The following is a 17,625-nucleotide window of genomic DNA, read 5'->3' as shown; positions in this document are numbered from 1 at the left end:
ATCATAATATTTATAATCAAATTGGAATTAGAAAAGTTTCCAAGTCTAAAATAATGCAGCATTTATGTTTGTCAGACATACAAACATTCACCCCCAAACGATCGCAAAGTAGATTTTTAGCGAACTTCAAAATCAGCTGTTTTGTTGTATGTACTCGATGAAGGAGGACGTGTGTTAGGTTATATTTAGTTTACATGTACAAACATTGCGTTGTGTTAGACGCAGTTACTCAGTGAAATATTGTGGTAAAGAAAGCTATTTATGTGAAGTGTACAAGGACAAAGTTATTAGTGATTGTTTCCGTGTGTTTTTGACGTAATAAAGTGCAATAATCAGCTTCCATTTCCTGATTCTTCATTGAGTTTGGTTTGTGAATATTTTGGCATAAATACCTATTGTTTCTGTAGGTATCTTGTTTATCTGTGTCATTGACATAGTGAATCTATCGTTCCACTAATTAATTGTAAACATTTCTCTAGGCTCCCATCTTATTTCTTTATTTAATGAAAAAACTTGCATTTATTTATATCGCTAGTTAATGGTACCTAAATAGTTAATTAAAATGAACGACCGATATTTTTTTATTTAATTTTTTAAAATTAAATGCTTACCTAGGTGTACATTGCACCTATCCTTTTTGTAAATAACAACGGTATTGTTTACCAAGTAGGTACCTAGGTACTTATATAAAACTAGAGACTGAAAAACTAATAACCTACTTGGAGTTCTTTTCCTACTACTGGTCACTTCAATTCAATTATTGGCCTAGATTTTAAGGAATTACACCTACGTTTCTTGCTATTGTTTTCCTCGTCGACTGCTGCCTAGGCCAGCCGAGGTACCTAGTAGGTTACCTAGGTATCTGCTACCCACGTCTTCTTAATATTTAAAAATTAACTTCAATTTTTTAAATCATAAATTCGTTATTCGTACCTAACTCGTAACTAATAACAACTCGAAAAACAAACGTAGGTAAGTACCTACGTTTTAGTGTAGTAGGTATAGTTTATTTTTTCAATTCCTATTCTGGTTTTTGAAAACAATGGACTGAGCACTTTTCACCATTCATATAATTATAGACATCCCTGAATTTTTTAATCGTAACATTTTTTTTTTAATCTTCGTCGTTCTTGTCTATTTCTCTACTAAACTATGGATTAACACAACGCAATCGGCCAAAATTGCGAGACTTTTACGATGATCATTAATTCACGTGCAAAGGTCACGCTTGCTCCAGTTTCCCGTTTGATTCATAAACCTCAAAAATAAGTTGATCCTTCGATCTGACCTTTTACTTAAAAGACATTTATTGTAACTAATCGAAACAATTGTCTAATAGTGACAAGTGAGTAGGTACTTTATCGTTTGGGGTCATTTCCCGGAATCTAATTTAAAAGTAAATATATTCATATTTACACACACTATGAAACAATAATATTTGATATCGCCATATATTAGTTCTTGCCTAATAGTTTCTCAATAACCACACGAAAGAGCGTTGTTCCATGAAGACAGACAATATTTTTTAACAAGAATCAATCGATTCTATCTGTGCAATTGTTTACGGTGTTCAATCACACTGTAGGAACTTTTATCATGCACAATAGACTGTAATGCACCTTCTAAGAATGGCACACGCAACGAATATCAATATTTATAAAAACTTTATGACAATACTGCCGGATACCTCATTCACATAGTACTTGTTTAATCAGCCGGGAACATTTTACACGCTGGCTATGTCGTGACCAATTACTACGTATTTGAGATTGAATATACTAGGCAGTCTGTTGCTAGGATGCTTTAGGTGGTCCAATGCGTTGTTTAGTAAGCCACAAATGGATATGAAATATTTATTACCCAATACCCAACTTATTGGTGCCATACTCGAGAAAACTCCATATCCCGTTTCTAAGCCACAGAAGTAGGGAATAGACTCAGCTCTGTCATTATTGGGGACATTCGGGGACCACCGACCTGGTTATCAAGGAATAGGATGTCTCTGAAGTGTCACTTTTATTGACAATAAAGGCTCAGTTGAGCAAGGGACAGTTAGTTAATATGGAAAATATTCGAAAAACAGACAAGGCACTGACACAAACGATTAACGATGTACAAGAACGGATCTACCATGATCTTAATAATACATTGTAGGTACCCATAATGAATTAAACTCCGCAAAAGATCCCCGGAAAAATATAAAAGAAACCATAACTCATTATGTTTGACTTAAATATTAGGTTTTCCCTGTACGAAATAAGAAACATTTCAAAGAAGTTGTCAAATAAGTTTGCGGTTTTGTTTAAACAAAAACTGCTTATTCAGGCACAGACGTCATGCAACACCATCATTATTTAAAGTCATTATTATATTTTAAAATTAATCTAAGTTTTAAAGATGACCACTCGTTTCTCTCGTGTTTGTAACAGGTAATTCTTCAAGATAATGATCATAATAATGACTTGCGTTGCTTGCCGTCATTTTCGTGCGCAATGACAAACGTGAATTTGCATTTTGGTAGCTGCATGTTTTAAAAAAGAAACATAACTATCTATGACATAATCAGACACAATGACATTAAACCAAAGATAGAAATAATTTATAGTCGGCTTTAATTGGTCACACCGCTAAGTTAAGAATCATCAGTTAGAAAAATAGTCTTTTTCCGCCCCTTTGCTGCGCAAATTCCCCTTAAGATTATATTAGGCGGCCTAACCCTAGCTTTACTTAGCCTATAAGTCTCCAATTCTTGCCAAGAGATTAAGGATATCATTTAATTTCTTCAATTCACATCTCCTATTGCGTACATACTTATGTTTATTCTGTATGAAAAGTTGTATGGATGTGAATTAAGCAAAGGAAGTTTGTAGGGATCGTAGCAAGTGGGGTTTTTGGTCTCTGATTGCTGAAAAAAGGCGCTATTCTATGTATATATATGTCCTTATGTTTTTAAGGAAGTCTGTTTTTATAATTAACACATCTGAAGGAGCTAATACAACAATTTATCGTGGTACCGTAAAACAAGGTCACCCGTCACAGTATGTCTTAGTTACACATAGTAATCAGTAAGTGGAAGTACAAATATTTTACTACTAATAATTAACCCATAAACGGTAATTAAGGGTATCTAAATGTTAATTACTTAAGTACGAAAGTGTGAAAAATTTGATACACAATACGATTTCGACTTTGTTTTATAGAGCTGTGTTCTTTTGGTGAAAACTGCAAGAAAATCTGTTAAAAAGTTTTAAGGTTTTTGGGAACAGACAAGCAGTCGTGTCAGGAAACTTGTTTAAAATCATAATCAAATCAAATGAGTTTGCTCAAATTGAAACTATAACTACAATATGAAGTAATGAGACCAAGTATCAGAAGCATGAACTAATAATCGGTATCTGTACTGTACTGTGTGTGTGTGTGTGTGTGTGTGATAAATATAGCAATACAACAAAGTCGATCCTTTTCAACACCAGTAGGTATCTGATGTAATCTTTGTCATTCACCTTATAAGAATATTCACGTGTAAGAAGAAAAACACAACAACACATGACTATAAGACTCAAACATCTTATAAATTAATACCACACACTTTAGTTTAGTTTTTAAGGTTTTTATAACAACCATAAAGTAACCGCTTATGAAGATAATTTGTTTATTGACATACAAGTGTATGATGTTAAAGATTACGTATTTTGCGTAGTAAACATTAAACGATGAAATTACTCAATACTTTTAACATTTTTGTCACTGACATCAAGAGCAAAGATTGTCGATTAACATTTTGTAATGGCTCTAAACTTGACAAATCGTCACCAAAATGATAGAGTTGTAAATGTCCTATTTAAAAGTACATAGATTCTAAACTTGAACTCTACATATAAAGTAGGATTAGGTATGCAAATGCAAACACAACACGTGTTTCTATTAGACTTGATGTAAGGTGAGTATCTCGTTGCACAATATGCTTTTTTCTTCTGGTAACTCCAATTCCACCCACCCACTATCCAGGTACTCTAGTTATTGGCTATACAAGGAATGGTCCAATTCCATCTTCTTGTGTCTTCCAATTTAATATTTGGCTAAATGAAGAATATCTGGTCCATTTTTTAGTCCCTGTCTATTAAATAATATTCGTTGTTAAAACTATCTATGAGTATGAAGCCATGACGCAATCGGTAGTATATTAAAATACTTCTGCAAACACTGAGATCCGTCAAATTACCAGTTGGTTATGTTTGTATTTCCCCATACAACTGTTATACTAACAACGTAATAATTCTACAGTGTAGAGGTCATTTATAGAATCAAAACATTTAACAAAAACTTTACAATTAGTTTGTTTACACAAACAATTTATTGATCAATAAGCTATATATTTGTTACTAGCTGACCCGCACAACTTCGCTTGCGTCACATAAGATAGAATGGGTCTTATTTTTCCCCATTTTTGTAACTTTTTTTACTGGTTCTCTGCTCCTTTTGGTTGTAGCGTGATGATAAATAGCCTATAGCCTTCCTCGATAAATGGGCTATCTAACACTGAAAGAATTTTTCAAATCGGACAAGTAATTCCTGAGATTAGCGCGTTCAAACAAACAAACAAACTTTTCAGCTTTATAATATTAGTATAGATTAATATCATTACTTCCGTAAACGACCCTGCCGAGCTGCCTAATCCACACAATATTTCTGGAGCGTAATATCATTTAAATGGCCAGCCTTTAATATTTTAACTCCCGGTTTCCGAGGTAGATTTAGCGGTAGTTTATCTATTCAATAGCCTTGAAAGTCATATAAAAAAACGCTATTGAATAGATAAACTACCGCTAAATACTTAGAAACCGGGGGTAAGACTTGTCTAAATTCTAAAACTAGTTTCATTACAATATAGGTAGATTTCTGTAGCGAAATGATTTCCACGCGGTCCAAACTGGTACATAACCAGACGCTATAAATAACGACCACGTGGACTGTACGCGTGAGAGTGGGCACATAATGTCAGTGTAAATAGCGTATGCTCGCAACAAACTGAGATAGACTTGGGACAGATTATAATATAACCTTTTCTTGTTTATTAGCAGTAGTTGTTCCATAGATACATTCAATTCCCAGTTGTACAACTAGTTGGACCAAGGAAATAACAACACACTCAAGTTGAATTGGTAATTGGTAAAAATATTTCCACATAGAACAACCAGTTGAACCATGGGTAACTTTACTTCCCCGTGGTACAACCAGTTGGACATCGCAGTTGTACCACGGGTCGGGAGCGTACATTTGCCTTTTTACATGGAAATAATAGCGTTCCTTTGCAGGGTTTTCTAATGTGCCAAAGTTAAGGATATCAAACGAATCCCAGATCATTCTGTGGGTAACAATCATCGTAAGGCAATCGATATTGACCAAGTTTAGTGAAAAAAGAGGTTGGTTATGACGTTTGATGATGTCATAGAGATGTAAACCATGATGAAGATCGTTGTGAAGTCGTTTTAATCAAAATTAAATTACTACCAAGAAAAGGAGTGCTCTTAATTATATCAGCCATTATTATCTGCGCAAAATTGCGACTTTAATGCGATCTAATGTATTCTTGGAGCGAAGGCAATTTATAGAATTCATATATGAGATGTGCACAAAACCAAGTGCGCTTGTTACACAAGCTAGGTACATCAATGGTAGCCCTTCCTATCTACATTTAGCTCTCGTCTAGTACATACGTGTACCGCTAGGCGACGCGCCATTAGCAAGCATCTGAGAAACTAGATGTCGATGTTAAAGAAATCATAACATACAGACTATTTAGCAATACACTTCTAAAAGGATTACCACGAACATCGTGACAGACAACTTTGGGTCGTAAAATAATTTACGCCTGCATTTCCTTACTAAATTTTGCACACATCTTTAACAATATTCATTAACACTAGTTAATAGATAATAATATAACTTTGCTAATACTAGTCTTTAGCTGTCTTCATTCGCTAGTAACATCATAATAGCAATTCAAATAAGTTTGTTGGGTTTTTTGATCATCATTTTAATTTGAATGTTGTCTCTTTTTTCTTATATTTTTCCTTGTCGATTTGACACGCACATACTTGTATGAGTAATGTGTACAATCTTTATATTTGCACATTAAGTACTAACCTAAACGAGAAATAAAAAAATCCAGCGCGGTCACAAACCTTTGATGACTCTCTATCATATCGAGTTTACGTCAACTATTTGACATTTGGACGATACAGTCAGAAAGTTTGAGGGTATACGCAAAGATACCATTTCACAAAATTTCGTCATATAGACCTATTGCGTATTCTAGAAGTAACTGGCTAGCTAATGCATCTCTATGAGTTCCTGTTTACTTACAAAAATAACTTGGGTTTATCTAGACTAGATGAAGTCTGGACTTCGCACTTAAGTAATCATTTTCCGAAGTCACTACGAGTCTACGACGTAATGTATCACCTTGACCACGATAACTAATAACTTTCCCCTTGCTTTCAATGTCATCCTGTCATCCTTATTTATAAATACAAAATTGTCCTTCCACTTTCCTTGTAAAAGAAGGAAGCAAAAGTTACCTTTATAACACGCAATAACAAGCCCTGAGTGACTTTCCTTAAATGACAGTTATCTCAGGGTTTTCAAGTGGAAACCTTGTAAATAAGAACGTTTTCCTTTCAGGCTTAGTTAAAATTAAAACCAATTTACCGAATAATTGAGATGGAATGTACTTGAACAATGAACGTGATAACATTTTATATTTGGTTCACCAATTACTGTTATATAAGAAACCTATACCGGTTAAATCATTTAGAAAAAAAACTAAATTATTTCTAACTGAATTATAATCTATAATCTATACTAATAAGCTGAAGAGTTTGTTTGTTTGATTGTTTGTTTGTTTGTTTGTTTGAACGCGCTAATCTCAAGAGCTACTGGTCCGATTTGAAAAATTCTTTCAGTGTTAGATAGCCCATTTATCGAGGAAGGCTATAGGCTATATAACATCACGCTACGGTCATTAGGAGCGGAGCAGCAACGAAAAACGTTACAAAAACGGGGAAAATTTTGACCCATTCTCTTAGGTGACGCAAGCGAAGTTGCGCGGGTCAGCTAGTTTGATATATTTATATTGGAATTAGCGATTTCGTACATTTACTGAAGTGCGTTCTTTGTCTCTGGAAAAACGACGGCCTTATGAGCTAGATTAAGTGTTTAAACACGACTGTCAAAATTCCATCTGGTACTTAGGTATTCAGAAGTGGAAATTCTAAGCATAGAATCCTTATTATGATTTATTTAGTGCAAAACTTGTCAGTATACAAAATTGTACTATTATTTAGTACAATAATCGTCAGTATACAAAATTATACATACATATTAGCCAAAGCAACTGGCCACTTCTCTCCTCTATAGTTTTAAAACATTTAAAAAGAACCCCAAAAGCAAATAAATTAGTATTCAGACGTCTATTTTCAGCGATACAGCAAAAACGCATAACAATCATTGCTAATTAGCTTTAACCTTGTGTCTTACTCGCTACTGGATTAATTAATTGACGCATTTCTACTTATTTAAGACTGCTATATCATTTTCAATTACTACCAAATATATCTATACTAATATAATACAGGGGCCGAAACAGGTCAGTAAAGTCAGTAAAAGTCAGTATTTTTGGACCTGGTCAGTAAAAGTCAGTATTTTCGAAAATTGGTCAGTATTGTCAGTATTTTTCCAAATTCAATATACTTTTTTTGGTTTTCCTCTGCTTTTGGCCAATCCTACATTCTCGATTTGTCCAGTGATGATATCTGAGGGCTGGTTTGGACACTTTGTATATGTGGATGATCTACGTACATATACAGGGTGTAAATGACAGCTAACCGAAAACTTTACTGGTAAGTTTGTGACACTGTATGCGCGAAATTTACTCCAACGATATTTCTCGGAAATGATTGGTTCCCGAGTTAGTCATTTTTGAGCGTTCAATGTATAGTGAACAACGCGATGTATCTCCGCGCATGCCTACGAGACTTCTGGCGGCGGCGGCGCGCTGATCGACGACATGTCGCGACGCGTCGTAGGTACGTACGCGTACCACCACGTCTATGCGCTCACTAGTATGCAACCCTATCATTAGATAACAATCTTATGTATCGTTTATGGTATCGTAAGTAGGCCCGTATGTTACAATAGCTCATAGTAAAATTGTAAGCAGGTAGGTACCTACTTGGCTTACGTGAAATCAAACAATAATAGCAAAATGTAACCAATAATAAGAAAGTGCTAAAACATATTGTTATCAATGTCTATCAACACGCAAATACCTGGTGTATGGCGAGAGTTTGAGTACCTTTGGATCCGGACGTACAGGTGCAGAGCACGCCGTGCACTTCCACGTGCTTCACCATACATAACACATCAACATTTCTTCCTATTTACGAACACAACTGCACTTCGAAAACAATAACAACAAAAATAATAACAATAAAAACAACAACACAAAACCGAAACAATAACAAGTAATAATAAACAATAGTTCACACACGACACGACGAATAGGACATAACGAACGACACCGGTGAAGAGCTTCCGTCTTCCGCGAGCGAATTGCTCGAACTATCAAAGAGAGCCGCCGGCGCGGGCGCCTCTCCGCTCACTCGCGCCGCCCCTCGCCCGCGCCACCCGCTCCCTCCGCGCCGTCCGCCCGCGCGCCGCCGATTTGGTGACGAGCGACGAGTTAGTATCCCAGCGAGAGATTAGATTCAATAAAATATTGATGTGGCATTACTATTTTTACTTGTCACAGTTGTTACTGGTTGCATTGTAGTTTTATTCAAATACCAAATAACATTACAAACATTATTGATGTAAGTTTAAAATACTTTGATATTTATAACATAAAATCAGCTTAAAGTAAATAAAATAAACTCGAAACGATTATTTAATTAAACCATAAAAAATGTAGGTACATAACAATGATAACAATCAATATCCATTAATATTCTTATCAGAGAAACTAACTTATCATAATTCATAATCCCCGGAGAATTACTTAGCATCCATTTTGTCGCATCCCATCTATGTAACATCCACGCGCGGTCGCGGCGTCACGCGTCACTACGGCCATCTTCTTTTCGAGGCGCACCGCGCTTGTATGAAGTATGAATGAGCGTGTAAATATCGAATAGAAATTTGCAAGAACAAATGGAACAAAGCGACAATACATGTTAAATTGTTTATTAGAGATTTTTATAGCGCTAAAGAATATCAATAGGATTTTTTGTCGTTCTGTATGTATTTGTACGTGTAATAATAAGATATCACACATTTTAAATCTTATGAATTTACCTTTTATCGGAGAGCGGGATAATTATGTAATTTTCATTTTTAACATAGAACAAATACTAAGTAACGCTGCATACTAGTGAGTGTGAGGCTGACAGCTGTGTGCGTAATCGTGTGTCTGTGTGGCGCGCGTAGGTACGCGGCGTGACGTCGACCGTCGCGGCCGGCCGCCGCCGGCGCGGTGTCGTTGGCCGCGCACAGCTGATAGCGAATTTATACGTTGTTTTAATCCATTGCTGTTTTTTGTGGAAAACAGTAATATGACGGATTTTTTTTCATATTCATGTTGCATTATGTAGTATTAACGAAATAATACCAAAAAAAATTAAAAAAAACGCATAAAAAATCGGAAAAATCAGAATCATGTCTAAAGTCATTTTTTTTCGTTTTCGGTAGGCTGTCATTTACACCCTGTATATTTAAGCATCACATGACCTCAAAAATAGCATCTGTTTTAAATCAATATTTTTGGAGTGAAAACGTGTTTAGCGGCGTTGCGCACTTTTTTGGAATGGGTAAAAACTTCTCAACTCGTAAAAAATTCTTAAGACCTGATCGAAAATTCGTAAGACCTGATCGGAAATTCGTAAGACCTGATCGAAAATTCGTAAGACCTGATCGAAAATTCGTAAGACCTCATCGAAAATTCGTAAGACCTCATCGAAAATTCGTAAGACCTCATCGAAAATTCGTAAGACCTCATCGAAAATTCGTAAGACCTCATCGAAAATTCGTAAGACCTCATCGAAAATTCGTAAGACGGGAAGTTTATTAGAGATTTTGGTGTTTATTGGAGTTTAATGGAGTTTTTTTAGAATTTTTGGAGTTTATTGGCGTTTTTTTGTCCAATAGACTCCAAAAAACACAAATAAACCATTTGACTGCTTCCGTGGCGCAGTGGTTTAGGTCACCACGCCAATACCACTGCGTCGGGAGGTCGTGGGTTCGATTCCCACACGGAGCAATTATTTGTGCGATCCACAAATAATTGCTTCGGGTCTGGTTGTGCTTTGTGTCCGTTGTTTGTATGTTTGTAAAAAGTCCCCGCGACACAAGAGCAATTCTTAGTGCGGGAGTTGTCTTTTTTAACAAAAAAAAAAGTGTTTTTTGGAGTCTATTGGACATTAACACAATAAAAAGGCGGTGCTGGTTGTTTATGGGGATGGTGGAGGCCAATAACTGAAAATAAGCTTCATATTTCACACCATTCACCCAAAAAACGGTTTGGAAATGGTCAGTATTTGGTCAGTATTTTTGAATTTTTGGTCAGTAAAATCAGTATTTTCGATCATGGAACTTGTTTCGGCCCCTGTATAATAAAGCTGAAGTTTGTTTGTTGGTTTGATTGTTTGTTTGTTTGATTGTTTGTTTGTTTGATTGTTTGTTTGTTTGTTTGTTTGAACGCGCTAATCTCAGGAACTACTGGTCCGATTTGAAAAAATCTTTCAGTGTTAGATAGCCCATTTATCGAGGAAGGCTATAGGCTATATAATATCACGCTACGGTCATTAAGAGCGGAGTAGCAACGAAAAATGTTACAAAAGCGGGGAAAATTATGACCCATTCTCTTAGGTGACGCAAGCGAAGTTGCGCGGGTCAGCTAGTCTAAAATATTAACTATATTACTATACTATTTCCATATGTTTTTTTTTTATATTGACAACTCCCGCACTAAGAATTGCACTTGTGTCGCGAGGACTTTTACAAACAACGCACACGAAGAACAATTATTTGTGAACACACTGATATAATTGTTCCGTGTGGGAATCGAACCCACGACCTTCTGATACAATGGTAGTGGCGTGGCGACCTTATCCACTGCGCCAAAGAGACAGTCATTTATATATTCATTAATTTGTTTTATAAAATGTATATTTAAGCGTTTTATTAGGTACGATGACCTGGCAATTATTTCAATAACCTGCAAAACAGCTGAGACTATACATGATAACATAACGTTCTAAATTGTTATATATATAGAATGATAAAGCAATATAAGTACAAGCAGCTGTCATTTGTCACCAAAATTTTCAACATCCTTGCTGGAGATTTTAAAATATCAATCAAATAGAATATCCAGTTACAAAAACGTTACAAGTTACAACTCACATTATGAAGACAATACATGTGACCTTTTCAAAATTGCCTATTCTATTCGAGAAACTGTCAGGCAAGGGAAGTTTGTAAGGATCGTACCAACTGGCGCTCTTTGGTCTTTGCATACCCCGTGGTGAAAATGGGTGATTTAAAAAAAAACTGTGTTTGCTAGACTGAACGGCATTTTAGAAAACACAAAATGCAAAACGAACTTCGCATGAGAGATCATTTTTGCAGGATCACCTTGCGCATGACGTGTTGCAGACCACTTTCTTCCGTTATCAAAGAACCATGTAAGTCACAGTTTATCAGCTGACAAAGGTCAGGTCACGCACGTTGACAACACGCTACCATGTTTGTTTGTATTTGTATATCAATATAAACAACACACATGGTTGCACACGAGATTCCAGAGGCCTTACTATCGGAACAAACTTTGCATCTATATCTTCAATGGCATATGCGCTCACCGGTCGGTAAACGATCTGTATGTTAAGCAAACCTTGCCGCGATCATTCCATAGATGAGTGGCAGTATATTGGTATTTGAACTGGACGTCTTCGTGCTTCAGAGGGCGCGTAAAAAGTCGGTCCCGGTTATTGTTAATTAAGATAACAATCATTTAGCCACGTAAAAGGCCTACGGGTGGCTTTAACAAATTAAGCACTAGGTTGACTGCTAACCATACGATAAAAAGATTTGTTACTAGGTAAATTTAACAAATATTTCCATGCTTTTGTTAGCAGATGTTTCAAGCAGATATTAGTCACGATAAGCTCGTGAATATTTGAAGAGTCTAAGACATTAACATAGTAAATAGTTATCAGATCTACAGAAACGTGTTGTCGCCCGCCGGCCATCACGTGAAGATACATTATCAATCATAAGCATGTACATTGTATGACCTTGCGAAGTAATTGCATGGCTATTACATGTGCAAATAAATGGACAGGCGTTAGGTTACTGCCATTATACATAATAAAATAAAAAATAAATGTATCTGAATGCGAGCGAATAGCTACAAGAGTGAAAAGGCCAGAAAGATAATCCAAGAGTCAACGCCGGAAAAAATGCCCATAAGACCATACTAGTGGAAATTACCAAAAACATATCTGAGTACCACCGGAGGAAAATATTAGGTCGGGGAAAAAGTCTTTTCGTATTACAGTATGTATGAACTTGTAATAAAATCTCTTTGGGTTCAAGAATCACAAATGAGTACACGGTTCATAAGGTTTCTTTCAGTGAGCTCGTGAGGTACCCAAATATCGAACTTTTTTGTGTAGAGAAAAGATTTTATTACAAGTTCATACATACTATAATGCGGAAAGACGTTTTCCCCGACCTATCCACAAACAAATAGGAGACACATAGACGTCAAACTTAAAACATATTTTTTTTGTCGGGGGTAAGAAGAATGATACTGTTCAGCTGATTTTGACTACAGCAACAGTTACGTTAGCAAATGGGGATAATTCTCTTTTTACGTAGAGTCTGGATGACGCTAAAATGTATCTTAGAAATGATACCAAAAGGCAGATAGCAGCGTCTGCTTACATCACTAGGTATATAAAAAGTAAATACACGTGATTCCTAAAACGTGATAATATTATTATGTAGTTTTGTTTATATTTGTATAGCGTATGTACAATAATATAATTGAGCCGATGACTTTGAAGAAAAAACGATTTTTTCTAAGTCATGATCATTATCTAGATAGAAATTTATAATTGCCCTTTGAAGGCTACTTTTAAGTACAAGGCGATATTTTCTTTCTTCTCCATAAATTTCAATAAATAATTTATAAGAATAGCAGACAGGTCAGGTCAAACTTTATACCATAATTTCTTTCTGTAATTTACGGGCAAATAAAACAGAGACTTATCCTTGTTTTAGATTTTCTTTATTAGATTATTAGATATTTAGACTGCTTGCTTAATAAATAGCCTTCCGTAACAATATAATAATTAAAAATTCCACGAACAATTTCTTTGTGATAGGTTTGAGTCATACCGTCCTCAAAAATACTCGTTTTCAAAGAATCTTCTTCAATTAGTTTCGCTCTTTGTTAAATAGATCCTCTTTTGTTTTCAAAGACCGGAACGATATACCAACTGTCATGATTTTAGTAAGAATCGTAGAATATAGAAGTTGTTATTCAGAAAACATTCTGAATACGCAGAAATACTTTTTGAAATTCTTACGTGGGTATAGGTTGTGTAGTATGTAGTTGTGTTTAAAACCGGTTAGCAATGTTTTATCATATTATGATACTACTTACTTTACCTTGAACTCTGCGAGAGACATCTTTTGTCCGACTTTTCCTGAGTGTAGGCTCAAAATATATTATTATAGACAATTTTAGCGATGATATCAATTAAAGAAACATGTTTTGATTCTACATTTTTCTGAAAAATTCTTTAGATTATTTTTGACGGCACGTGGAGCAGTGGTTAAGGTGGTCGCCACGCAACCTTCGGGAAGTTGTGGGTTCGAATCCCACACGTCACAAATATTTCTGAGATCCAAAAATAGTCAATACGGGTCTGATTGTACTTTGTGTCCGTTGTTTGTGCATTTGTCAAAGTCCCCGCGATCCAAGAGGAAATTAAGAATTCCTATTGTATCGCGGGGACTTGCGGGAGATGTCTTTTATATAACAATAAAAAATTATTAAATCTAAAACATTCTTGAGAGGTATCTTATTCTTTCTCGAAGCAACAGTCAGAAATCCTGTCTCAGACACCAATTCAATGTATTTGGCAAACATGGATCATGGCAACACGCCAAAAAAAAATATCGACGTGCTTATAATCGCGTAAACTGTCCTCGAAATACTTCAATTGAAATCACTTCGGATATTCCAAAATACATGCAAATGGTCTCAGCAAACAGACGTAGAAGTAAACACCTGATTTAGTTGCCGCTAATTTTTATTTTCAACAGTATCAACGAAGGATACAATATATTTTAAAGTTCCTATAAGGAAAAGTTACGCCGGCTATTTCAACCGAGATCATAAGATAAAGTATCATGAAAATGTCCATCACTTGTCATATTCCTGACGCATGCCGCTGAAAACGTTTTGCGTGATGTAATAGATAGCTATCTCTGATTTTCCGAGATAAGATTCAGTCGGAAGCTGTCTATTGCTTAATAAAACCAGATACAATTGACACTGACTGGCATTTTGCCGAGATTCTAAAAGATAATAACAATAAGAGCGAGATAGCGAAAGTGAGTTCACCTTGTGACAGTCCGAAAATGAGGTTCGAAGGTTGTGACAGTGACTTTGAAAATGCATCTTCGCATCTCTTGTGAGAATCGTAATCGGACGGTAAATACATATCATGTAATATCGCCCGTGATTTACAAAATGGATTTAGATAAAGTAAATGCTTTTATCTCATTGCGGCATTTAAGAATTTCACAAGTGCGTATCGAATGTTGTAATAATACTGAACAATGAAATACTTAAGTAGGGAATAGATAAAGTTGTAAGTATTTTTTCTTTATCCTGCCGAGGTTGGTAATCATTGTTCATTGTTAGTTTTATGAGAAGTCGTTCTATAAACGTTTACCTTAGGTGTTAAAGGACATTTTATATTATAGGAAATGTCTTAATTTTAATATTCTAGGCACTTTTGTAACCGATGACTGTCCCACTGCTGGGCAAGGTCTCCTTCCGAACGAGAATGTTAGGCATTGAGTGCACCACGCTGGCCAAGTGCGGATTGGAGACTGCATGCCCTCAAGAAATGTGTTAAACAACTTTATTGCATGCAAGGTTTCATCACCATTAGAGCAGTTGATAATTATTTCTTATCCAGACTCGATCATACTAAAGAGCAATAGTGGGGTATTCTATAGCAAAGAGCTTCAAACTAAAATCAAATTACCTAGCCCATAGGTCGTCTACCTCAAAATACTTTGCTTGTATTGTGCAGTATCACTTTACTAAAATGTAGGTCATATTGTACGAATGCATTACTTGCTTGCTTACATACGGAAACGTGCCTTGTACAAAAATAGCTGGCTTGTAAAAGTTCAATTTGACAGGTCACCTGTTTCGTCATCTAACATTGACCTAAACTTGAGTTATATCATTGTTACTTATCGATCAAATCAACGTATTGCCGACCTCTGTAGCACTGAATGATGAATTAGTTGAATGGCAGTAGCCGATCGGCCATCGATCTAAGCTGACGCGCCGCGAGTGTCGCCCGCCATTTGTAAAAATTTTCGCGCGTATTTTACGACGCGACGTTCGGAAACAATTTTGTGTGTGTAAAAAATAAAAACGGTTTAATTGTAATAAAAAATACTGGTAATTATTTTTGTTTCTATGTGAAAAAGTGCAAATCAGAATAAAAGTATTAATTAGAGAACTGCTATAATGAAAATTCAAACTTGCTAGTTTTTCTTATATTTAGAGACGTGGAAAGTCAATAATCTTTCACCATTGTTGTGCTAGTTATACCAATTGCAGTAAATACCTACAGGCCCTTATAATAACACACGTAGCTCGATAAACACGATAATTAATCACGAATAAATAAGCAATGTTCATTGTCCATTTATTATGAAGTACAAGTACGATACTAATAATTGGTGTTAAAATTAAACGTAGGTACATTTCATTTTATCATGTTAAATTGGTACCTATGTGTAGGTATTAGTGCTAGTTATGTAAGCAACCGACTGAAATTACTTGGAAGTAAACAAAAAAAAATTCGAACATTCAATTATTAATAATTAGGTCTTAATAATTCTAGATTGCAGTAATTAAACTTATAAGTATAGGTACCCGGAATTGGAGGTAGGTATTAGGATTTAATTTGAAAATTTATTTATGTATTATCGTAATCTTTACTTGGTCCATATATGGTTTATTGTCAACCAAACATGAAATAGGAGAGGCAGACTAATAAACTACTCTGTGTGACAGACTACAAAGTTAATTACTAGACACCATAGACAACAGAACATTTTTAATTTCTAACTTTAATCAAAATATGTTTTTTTTTGCTATTAGGTATTACGTTAGATTTTATGTTCTTTGCTCTACAAACTAACGTGATTCTGCTTCAGATTTTTACAAAGTTTTAATGTCGCAAAGGGATTCTACGAAATACTCAGGGCGTAATGAACGCGATGGAAAATATGGGTCAATGAACTAAGTGAACTTTACACATACAAAGTAAATTGTGAAAAGCTTTCAGCTTCACAAATTTTCTGCCTAAATTAAAAAAGAGATAACTGTACATCAAAGAATAGTCATTCTTCCTAATGTTGATGATTCTTTCTCTTTCTGTTCGTGTAGTAAAATTTTTAAAAATAATGTAATTGGATATGATTTTTCTAGTTTTTCTACATAGGTAATCAAAAATTTTAAAATCGTTACGTCAAAGTTGCCTTTTTCATAACTCATTTTTTTTTGTTGGGATATGAAAAAAATAATGTTGTTTTTTCAAAAGTCAAAAAAAGTCAAAAGTTCAAAGTAACTCCTAACTACGGAATGTACAAAGGGTGTATTGATTTTATTGGTTACGTCTACAAGCCGTAAATGTGGTGCATTGACCTTACGTTACTTATAACTCATTGCGAAATGCATTTTTAATAACGTTATATTGTTTAGCTCTCTGCTTTTTGATATTAAACTTTATTTTTAAAAGTGTAAGGTTTGATTTCATTTGACTGGTTTGTTTTATTAGCAGTTAGTGACTGCATTTCCTCAATTTTTATAATACACTGGTAGAAATAATGTGTTGTTACGAACGGATAGTATATTATTTGTAATACTTACTACTTTTGTATAATTCCACCTAAATTGTTTTTTTATTTACTTTTATTCACGGTAAAACATATCTGAATTGAAAAAAATATTGTTAATATTTAAATAGGTCATAAAAGGTCTAAATGACACGCATTTTCTTAGCTACTAATCAAGAATTATCTTTTCTTAAATGAGTCAAAACGTATTTTCAATTAACATTGATTTCTTGAACTTATAAATATTTTTGGACATTCATATAAGACTTTTAAAAAAGTCACTAAACAATGAACATACGTAAAACCTTTTTGTTTTGATAAGTACCTAACTACTTAGGCAGTTATTTTTTTATTTATTAATAGATTTATTTCTTTAAGCCAGATAATCTCAAGTATCATACAACT

At 34.9% G+C, this 17,625-nt stretch overlaps 1 protein-coding gene across 5 annotated transcripts in view; it reads left to right on the top strand.

The window, feature by feature from the left end:
• Nucleotides 1-17,625, top strand: part of LOC142981463 (prestin-like) — a 48,955-nt gene that overhangs the window by 12,815 nt on the left and 18,515 nt on the right. Inside the window, exon 1 of one of the 5 annotated variants that reach the window (XM_076127404.1) lies at nt 142-245. The exons of 1 other annotated variant lie outside the window; for it this stretch is intronic. The gene's annotated coding sequence lies outside the window, so the exon portion shown is untranslated. Of the gene's footprint in view, nt 1-141; nt 367-15,640; nt 15,776-17,625 lie in introns of those variants that run through there. 3 more of the 5 variants (XM_076127403.1, XM_076127402.1, XM_076127405.1) reach the window with 3 other exon arrangements.

Source organism: Anticarsia gemmatalis, chromosome 20 (genome assembly GCF_050436995.1).
Source record: "Anticarsia gemmatalis isolate Benzon Research Colony breed Stoneville strain chromosome 20, ilAntGemm2 primary, whole genome shotgun sequence".
In the NCBI taxonomy this organism is placed as follows: domain Eukaryota; kingdom Metazoa; phylum Arthropoda; class Insecta; order Lepidoptera; family Erebidae; genus Anticarsia; species Anticarsia gemmatalis.
This window is presented reverse-complemented; position numbering and strand designations above follow the sequence as displayed.